We start from the raw sequence: 6,866 nt of genomic DNA, 5'->3' as shown, positions 1-6,866 counted from the left end.
AAGCATGTCAGAAGGACACTTTTTGGTCAACTGCTTGTATCTTTCCCAAGCTTCATAGAGGGATTCACCATCTTTTTGCCTGAAGGTCTGAACATCCACTCTAAGCTTGCTCAGCTTTTGAGGAGGAAAGAACATGGCCAAGAAGGCCGTGACCAGCTTATCCCAAGAGTCCAGGCTATCTTTAGGTTGTGAGTCCAACTATGTTCTAGCTCTGTCTCTTACAGCAAAAGGGAAAAGCATGAGCCTGTAGACTTCAGGATCTACTCAATTAGTCTTAACAGTATCACAGATTTGCAAGAACTCAGTTAAAAACTAATAGGGATCTTCTGATAGAAGTCCATAAAACTTGCAGTTCTGTTGCATTAAAGCAACTAGTTGAGGCTTCAGCTCAAAATTGTTTGCTCCAATGACAGGGATTGAGATGCTTCTTCCATAAAAATTGGAAGTAGGTGTAGTATAATCACCAAGCATCCTCCTTGCATTATTGTTGTTGTCATTATTTTCGGCTGCCATCTCCTCTTCTTTTTCAAAAATTTCTGTAAGGTTTTCTCTGGATTGTTGTATTTTAGCTTCTCTTAGTTTCTTCTTCAGAGTTCTTTCAGGTTCAGGATCTGCTTCAACAAGAATGTTCTTGTCCTTGCTCTTGCTCATATGAAAAAAAAGGGAACAGAAAATAATAATAGGGATCCTCTTTACCACAGTAGAGAGATTCCTTTATGTGAGTAGAAGAAAATAAGAAGAAAATCCGAACACATGTAGAGGGGAGAAGAGGATTCGAATTTTGAGTAGAAGAGAAGTGTTAGTAGATAAATAAATAAATAGAAGAAGATGAGAGAGAGGAGTTTTCGAAAATTAACTAAAATAAAAGAAAAATAATTTTGTTTTTATTTTAAATTAAAGTTAAAATTCAAATTTATAAAAAGTAATAAAATTAAAATTTAAAATAATTAGTTAAATAAAAAGATTTTTCGAAAAGAGGGGGGTGATTTTCGAAAATTAGAGAGAGGAAAGTAGTTTGGTGATTTTGAAAAAGATAAGAAATAGTAAAACAAACAAAAAGTCAATTAGTTAGTTGAAAAAGATTTGAAAAGGAAATTAAAAAGATTTTATTTTTAAAATTTAAAATTGATTACTTGACTAACAAGAAACTAAAAGATATAATTCTAGAATTTAAAGATTGAACCTTTCTTAACAAGAAAGTAACAAACTTCAAATTTTTGAAGCAATTCCTAGCAATGGCTCCAAAAACTTGGTGCACAATACTATGGTTCACACACATTCTTCACAACTTCGCACAACTAACCAGCAAGTGCACTGGGTCGTCCATGTAATAAACCTTACGTGAGTAAGGGTCGATCCCACGGAGATTGTTGGTATGAAGCAAGCTATGGTCATCTTGTAAATCTCAGTCACACGGATCTAATGCTTATAATGGCTTTCAAATATAAAGATAAATAAAGCATAAAATAGAGATAGAGATACTTATGTAATTCATTGGTGCGAATTTCAGATAAGCGCATGAAGATACTGTGTTCCTTCTGAATCTCTGCTTTCCTATTGCTTTCATCCAATCATTCTTACTCCTTTCCCTAGCAAGCTGTATGTTGGGGGATCACCGTTGTCAATGGCTACCGTTCGTCCTCTCAGTGAAAATGGTCCAGGTGCGCTGTCACCACACGGCTAATCATCTATCGGTTCTTGATCATGTAAGAATAGGATTTACTATCCTTTTGCGTTGTCACCACGCCCTACAGTCGCGAGTTTGAAGCTCGTCACAGTCATTCAATCCCTGAATCCTACTCGGAATACCACAGACAAGGTTTAGACTTTCTGGATTCTCAAGAATGCTGCCAATGGATTCTAGCTTATACCACGAAGATTCTGATTAAGGAATCCAAGAGATATTCATTGACGTTAGGATTTTTGCTAGTAAAGAATTTTATAAAAATAGTCGCGTTGTAGATCTAGATTCTAAACCAACAAAAATCCCTTCGTACAAACGTTTTGGTTGTCACAAGTAACAAACCCCTTTTAAAATTGATAACCGAGTATTTTAACCTCGGGTCGTCTTCTCAAGGAATTGTAGGGAGGTATGTTCTTATTATTGGCTATGAAAAAGGTAAAATTAGGGTTTTGAGAATGAGGAATAAATATGGCAAATAATTTAAATGACAATTAAAATAAATAAATAAATATTGTAAAGCAAACCTTTAGCAAGGTATGAGAAATTGGAAGTCCAGACTTTGTTATTCTTTGCAATAATAATGAAAGTTGAATCTTAATTCCACTTAGTTAACCTTTGCTAAAGCAAAGAAAAGTTAAGGGATAAATTAGTTGACCTTCGAATCCTATTTATTTCCTAAGGAAAGGTTGGGATTATTGAAGTTCAGTCCAATTAGCAAAGATAACAATTATCAATTATGTTAAGCTAAGATAACTCCTGAGTTACTGATTTCTCAACCAAGACCAAAAGGAAAAGAAGTTAAATCTGCTGGAATAAAAATTGTCTTCAAATTGGGGATAATAAAAAGCAACAATCATAAACTGAAATACCTCAAATATCCTTAAATAAAAATGTCAATTCTAACATGGACAATATCAACAGCCAATTGGGCAACATCAATCAAACACAATAAAAGCTTCAGAGTAAACAAAAATAGAAGAGAAATTAAATAGTAAAAGGAATATTGAACCTGGGATTGAGAGTCACTCCTAAAACTAAGAGAAGTCCTAAATCCTAAATCCTAATCCTAAAGAGAGAGAGGAGAGAACCTCTCTCAAAACAAAATCTAAATCATGGAAAGTGAATTATGAAAGCATGATCATGAATGGATGCATTCTCCCACTTTATAGCCTCTAATCTGTGTTCTATGCGCCAAAAACTAGGTCAAAAACAGCCCAGAAGTCACTTCCAGCGCTTTCTGGTCCGTACAGGTCGCGGCCAAGTGACGCGGAGGCGTCGCCCACGCGGCCGCGCGGATTAAAGTTCGTAGATGCGATGCGTTCGCGTGGATCATGCGTTCACGTCGCCTAGTTTCAAGGAAACTATGACATATTATATATCAAATCGAAGCCCCGGACGTTAGCTTTCCAACGCAACTGGAACTGCGTCGTTTGGACCTCTGTAGCTAAAGTTATAGCCGTTTGAGTGCAAAGAGGTCAGGCTGGACAGCTTAACAATTTCTCCAACTTCTTGTATACCTTTCACTTTTGCATGCTTCCTTTCTATACTCTAAGCCATTCCTGCCCTGTAGTCTCTGAAATCACTTAACACACATATTAAGGCATCTAATGGTAATAAGAGAGGATTAAATATAGGGAACTTAAGGCCAAAGAAGCATGTTTTCAATCAAAAGCACATAATTAGGAATGCAAATGTAAAACCATGCAAATAGTATGAATAAGTGGTTAAAGAGTTGATAAAATCCACTCAATTGAGCACAAGATAAACCATGAAATAGTGGTTTATCAACCTCCCCACACTTAAACAATAGCATGTCCTCATGCTAAACTCAAGAGAAACTATAAAGATGAAGAGGAATGGTAGGATGTATGAGATGCAACCTATGAATGCAACTAAATGCAAAATGTTTCTACCTACTTGGTTAAAAGTAAATAAATCTTCAAGAATAAATATGAACTGGATTTCACTAATTCTAATCATAAAAATGAAGTACAAATAGACTTGTAGAAGAAAATAGCTCATGAAAGCCGGGAACAAAGAATCAAGCATTGAACCCTCACTAGTAGTATATATCACTCTAATCACTCAAGTGTTTTAGGTTCGATTCTCTCGATTCTCTACTAACCTTGCTTTCTAAGGCTTGCTCTTCATCTAACAATCAACATAAATTTAATGCACAGATACACATATCAAGAGGTCTTTTAAGGGTTGTAATGGGGTTAGGGTTAAGGTAGGATTGTATTTGGCCAAGTGGACTAAAATCTGAATCCTTAATTAACTTAAACTTTCCCACCTAACTTAAACAATCCATGTAATCATAATACAACATCTAACCATCCATTAACCATGTTTTCCACATATTCAAGCATTCTAATTTCAAGTATAACTCATATGCATTGCTTTCATCACTTACTTTGGGGCATTTTGTCCCCTTTCACTTATTTTGCTCTTTTATATATATATATATATTTTTTTTTCTTTTATTTTTCTCAATGCATATGATTAAATTATTGGATGCATGAATTATGTCCCAAACATTTCTTTCACATTTTTAGAAAATTCTAACATACTCAATTTTCAAACTAAATGTTTTCAAACCCACTTTTCCCCACACTTAATTCATAAGCATTCTCACTAGTCTAAGCTAACCAAGGATTCAAATTAAGGATATTATTGTTTTTCTCTTAGAGTTAATGATGTACTAAAATAAAGAACAGAGGGGTAAAAAAATAGGCTCAAATTGGTTTGCAAGGGATAATGAAGGGTTAAGGTCATATGGGTATGTAAGCTCAGTGAAACAAAGGCCTCAATCATATAAGTGCATGCATACATTAAATAATGGAAATATAGAATTAAGCAAGACAAAGATCACAATTTTAGAGAGAAAATCACACACCAAAAATAAAATATTGGTTGATAAAATGCAACCAATTCAAATAAGCTCAAAATCTCACAGGTTTTGTGTGTTCGAGCTCTAAATCATGTTCCAGTATAATATTTCTTCAAACAAGTTTAATAAAAAGTTTCAATTTAAATTAGTGAATTACTCTAAAAAATTTTCTTGAAAAAGAAAATATTACTTTAACCAAATGGTAAAATATGCACAAAATCAGATAATCATGCAAATGCAACAACTAATCTACAAAGAAGATTTAAACATTGGTGTTGAGACAAGAAAGTACTAACCCATGAAGATCGGTATCGACCTCCCTACACTTAAAGATTGCACCGGCCTCGGTGCATGCTGAGATGTGCAGGTGGACGGGTTGTTGCAACTGATGCTTTTCTTCAAGATTTTGCAGATGGACTTGTCTGTCTCCCCAGTTCCCTTTCGAGTGGCCATCCTGAAAGAAAAAGGGAAGAAAAAGTAACCCAGTAATAAAGATAAGAAAATAAATGAAGTATGGGTGGATTAATGCCAAATGATAATGGTCTCATTTCCATGGAAGCTTCAACATGTACGTGAGAAAACAATAGAAGCCATGGCATACCAGTGGTATAAAATTTGCAACATAAGGGAGGAGTGTGGGTAATGAAAGTATCAATACAAGCTCATGTCAATGCAAATGGAGTGCAAGTATCATAAAAGATTGGCATTGGCAGATAATTAATATCATCCCACAGTGTAAAACAAGTTACCAAAATAAATTCAAGAAAAGAAGCAACAGTTGAATAAGAAAAATTTTTAACACCAGTGGAAAAAATAAAAAATTCAGAAAAGAAAGTAAAAATATGCACAAAATTAAAATGTAATGAATGAAATATGCAAATAAATAAAGTAAAAAAAATTAAAGATAAAAAGAATGAGAAGAGAAAGAAGGGAAGAAGAAGTAAATTAGAGAGGAGGAAGATAGAATAATAAAAGATAGAAAAAAATTAGGATTAGAGAAGAAAAGATAAGAAAATTGGCACTGATCTGGATAGGTTGTGCGACGCTGGAGACGCGGTCGCGTGGGTGACGCGGCCGCGTGGGGCGTAATAAGTTCAGGCGACGCGGACGCATGGGGCACGCGAACGCGTGGCCTGATTTGTGCGATTGGCGCGAGTGCAGCCTTGCGTTCGCGCAACTCTCTATTCGAAACTCTTTTTGCCAATTTTTAGGGTGACGCGATCGCGTGGGTGGCTAAGATTGTAGGATGACGCGGACGCGTGGGGCACGCGTTCGCGTGGTAAGGCTTGTGCGTCTAGCGCCAGTCCAGCCTTACTCCAGCACAACTTTCGGCCATGCACCCCTTTTACGTCGATTACCAAGTCACGCGGCCACGTGGGTGACGCGGACGCGTGGGAGGCGTGGTTCCCATGTGACGTGGATGCGTCAGCGACGCGGTCGCGTGGGTCAAATTGTGCCAAAGACACGCCTCCTGCCACGCTTTCGCGTGACTCTCTGTTCACTTTTCTTTTCTCCTAATGCACTTGCGACGCGGACGCGTCAGCAACGCTGCCGCGTCGCGTGCGTTTTTTTTTATGCAGTATGCAGAATGCAATGCTAATATGAATGTTATGCAAAATTCCAGGTTCAATACAATAGAATAAAATAAAACTCGAAAACAAATAAAACTAAATAAAAAATGAAAAAGGAACGATCATACCATGGTGGGTTGTCTCCCACCTAGCACTTTTAGTTAAAGTCCTTAAGTTGGACATTGGAGGAGCTTCCTGTTATGGCGGCTTGTGCTTGAATTCGTCCAGAAATCTTCACCAATGCTTGGAATGCCAACAGCCTCCGGGGTCCCAAACTAGGCATGTGAAGCTTCTGAGCAGCTTCAAACAGATTTTCAGACTCCAGGGGTGATGAATATCAGAGTATTTTCCAGGATCCCAAACTTTGGTTCCGAATCCGCTTTCGTTTTGATCTATACTTTTCCATCCGGGCGGTTTGGAAATTAGATTCTCACCAAGATGACAAAACGTTTTCCGAGATCCATTCGATTGAACATGATACCCATCCGTGCACTTCGAATTGAAGCGTGGAACCTTATTGAACCTTGTACACCAGCTCTGAGTGCGAGCCATTTCCCTCTTACTCTTAAAGCCGCAGAGAGCTCTAAACTGGCCATCTGTTTCAAGCAAACCATATTCAAGTGGAAGATTGAAGATAAAAGACAAGGATTATACCCAATTGTAGTTTGTGTTGGGCGATAATGGCCTTGGGATAGGTGTTTCCAGTGGTTCTGCAAGCTCT

At 37.1% G+C, this 6,866-nt stretch overlaps 1 non-coding gene across 1 annotated transcript; it reads left to right on the top strand.

Annotated features, from left to right (window-relative positions):
- On the top strand, positions 1–108 carry LOC130963920 (small nucleolar RNA R71). The gene has a single exon (XR_009080036.1). It is a non-coding gene; the product is annotated as a small nucleolar RNA R71 (small nucleolar RNA).
- Positions 109–6,866: the final 6,758 nt, after the last annotated feature.

This window comes from Arachis stenosperma, chromosome 2 (assembly GCF_014773155.1).
Source record: "Arachis stenosperma cultivar V10309 chromosome 2, arast.V10309.gnm1.PFL2, whole genome shotgun sequence".
Lineage (NCBI taxonomy): Eukaryota > Viridiplantae > Streptophyta > Magnoliopsida > Fabales > Fabaceae > Arachis > Arachis stenosperma.
Note: the sequence above shows the minus strand (reverse complement) of the source record. Positions and strands in the feature narration are given on the sequence as shown.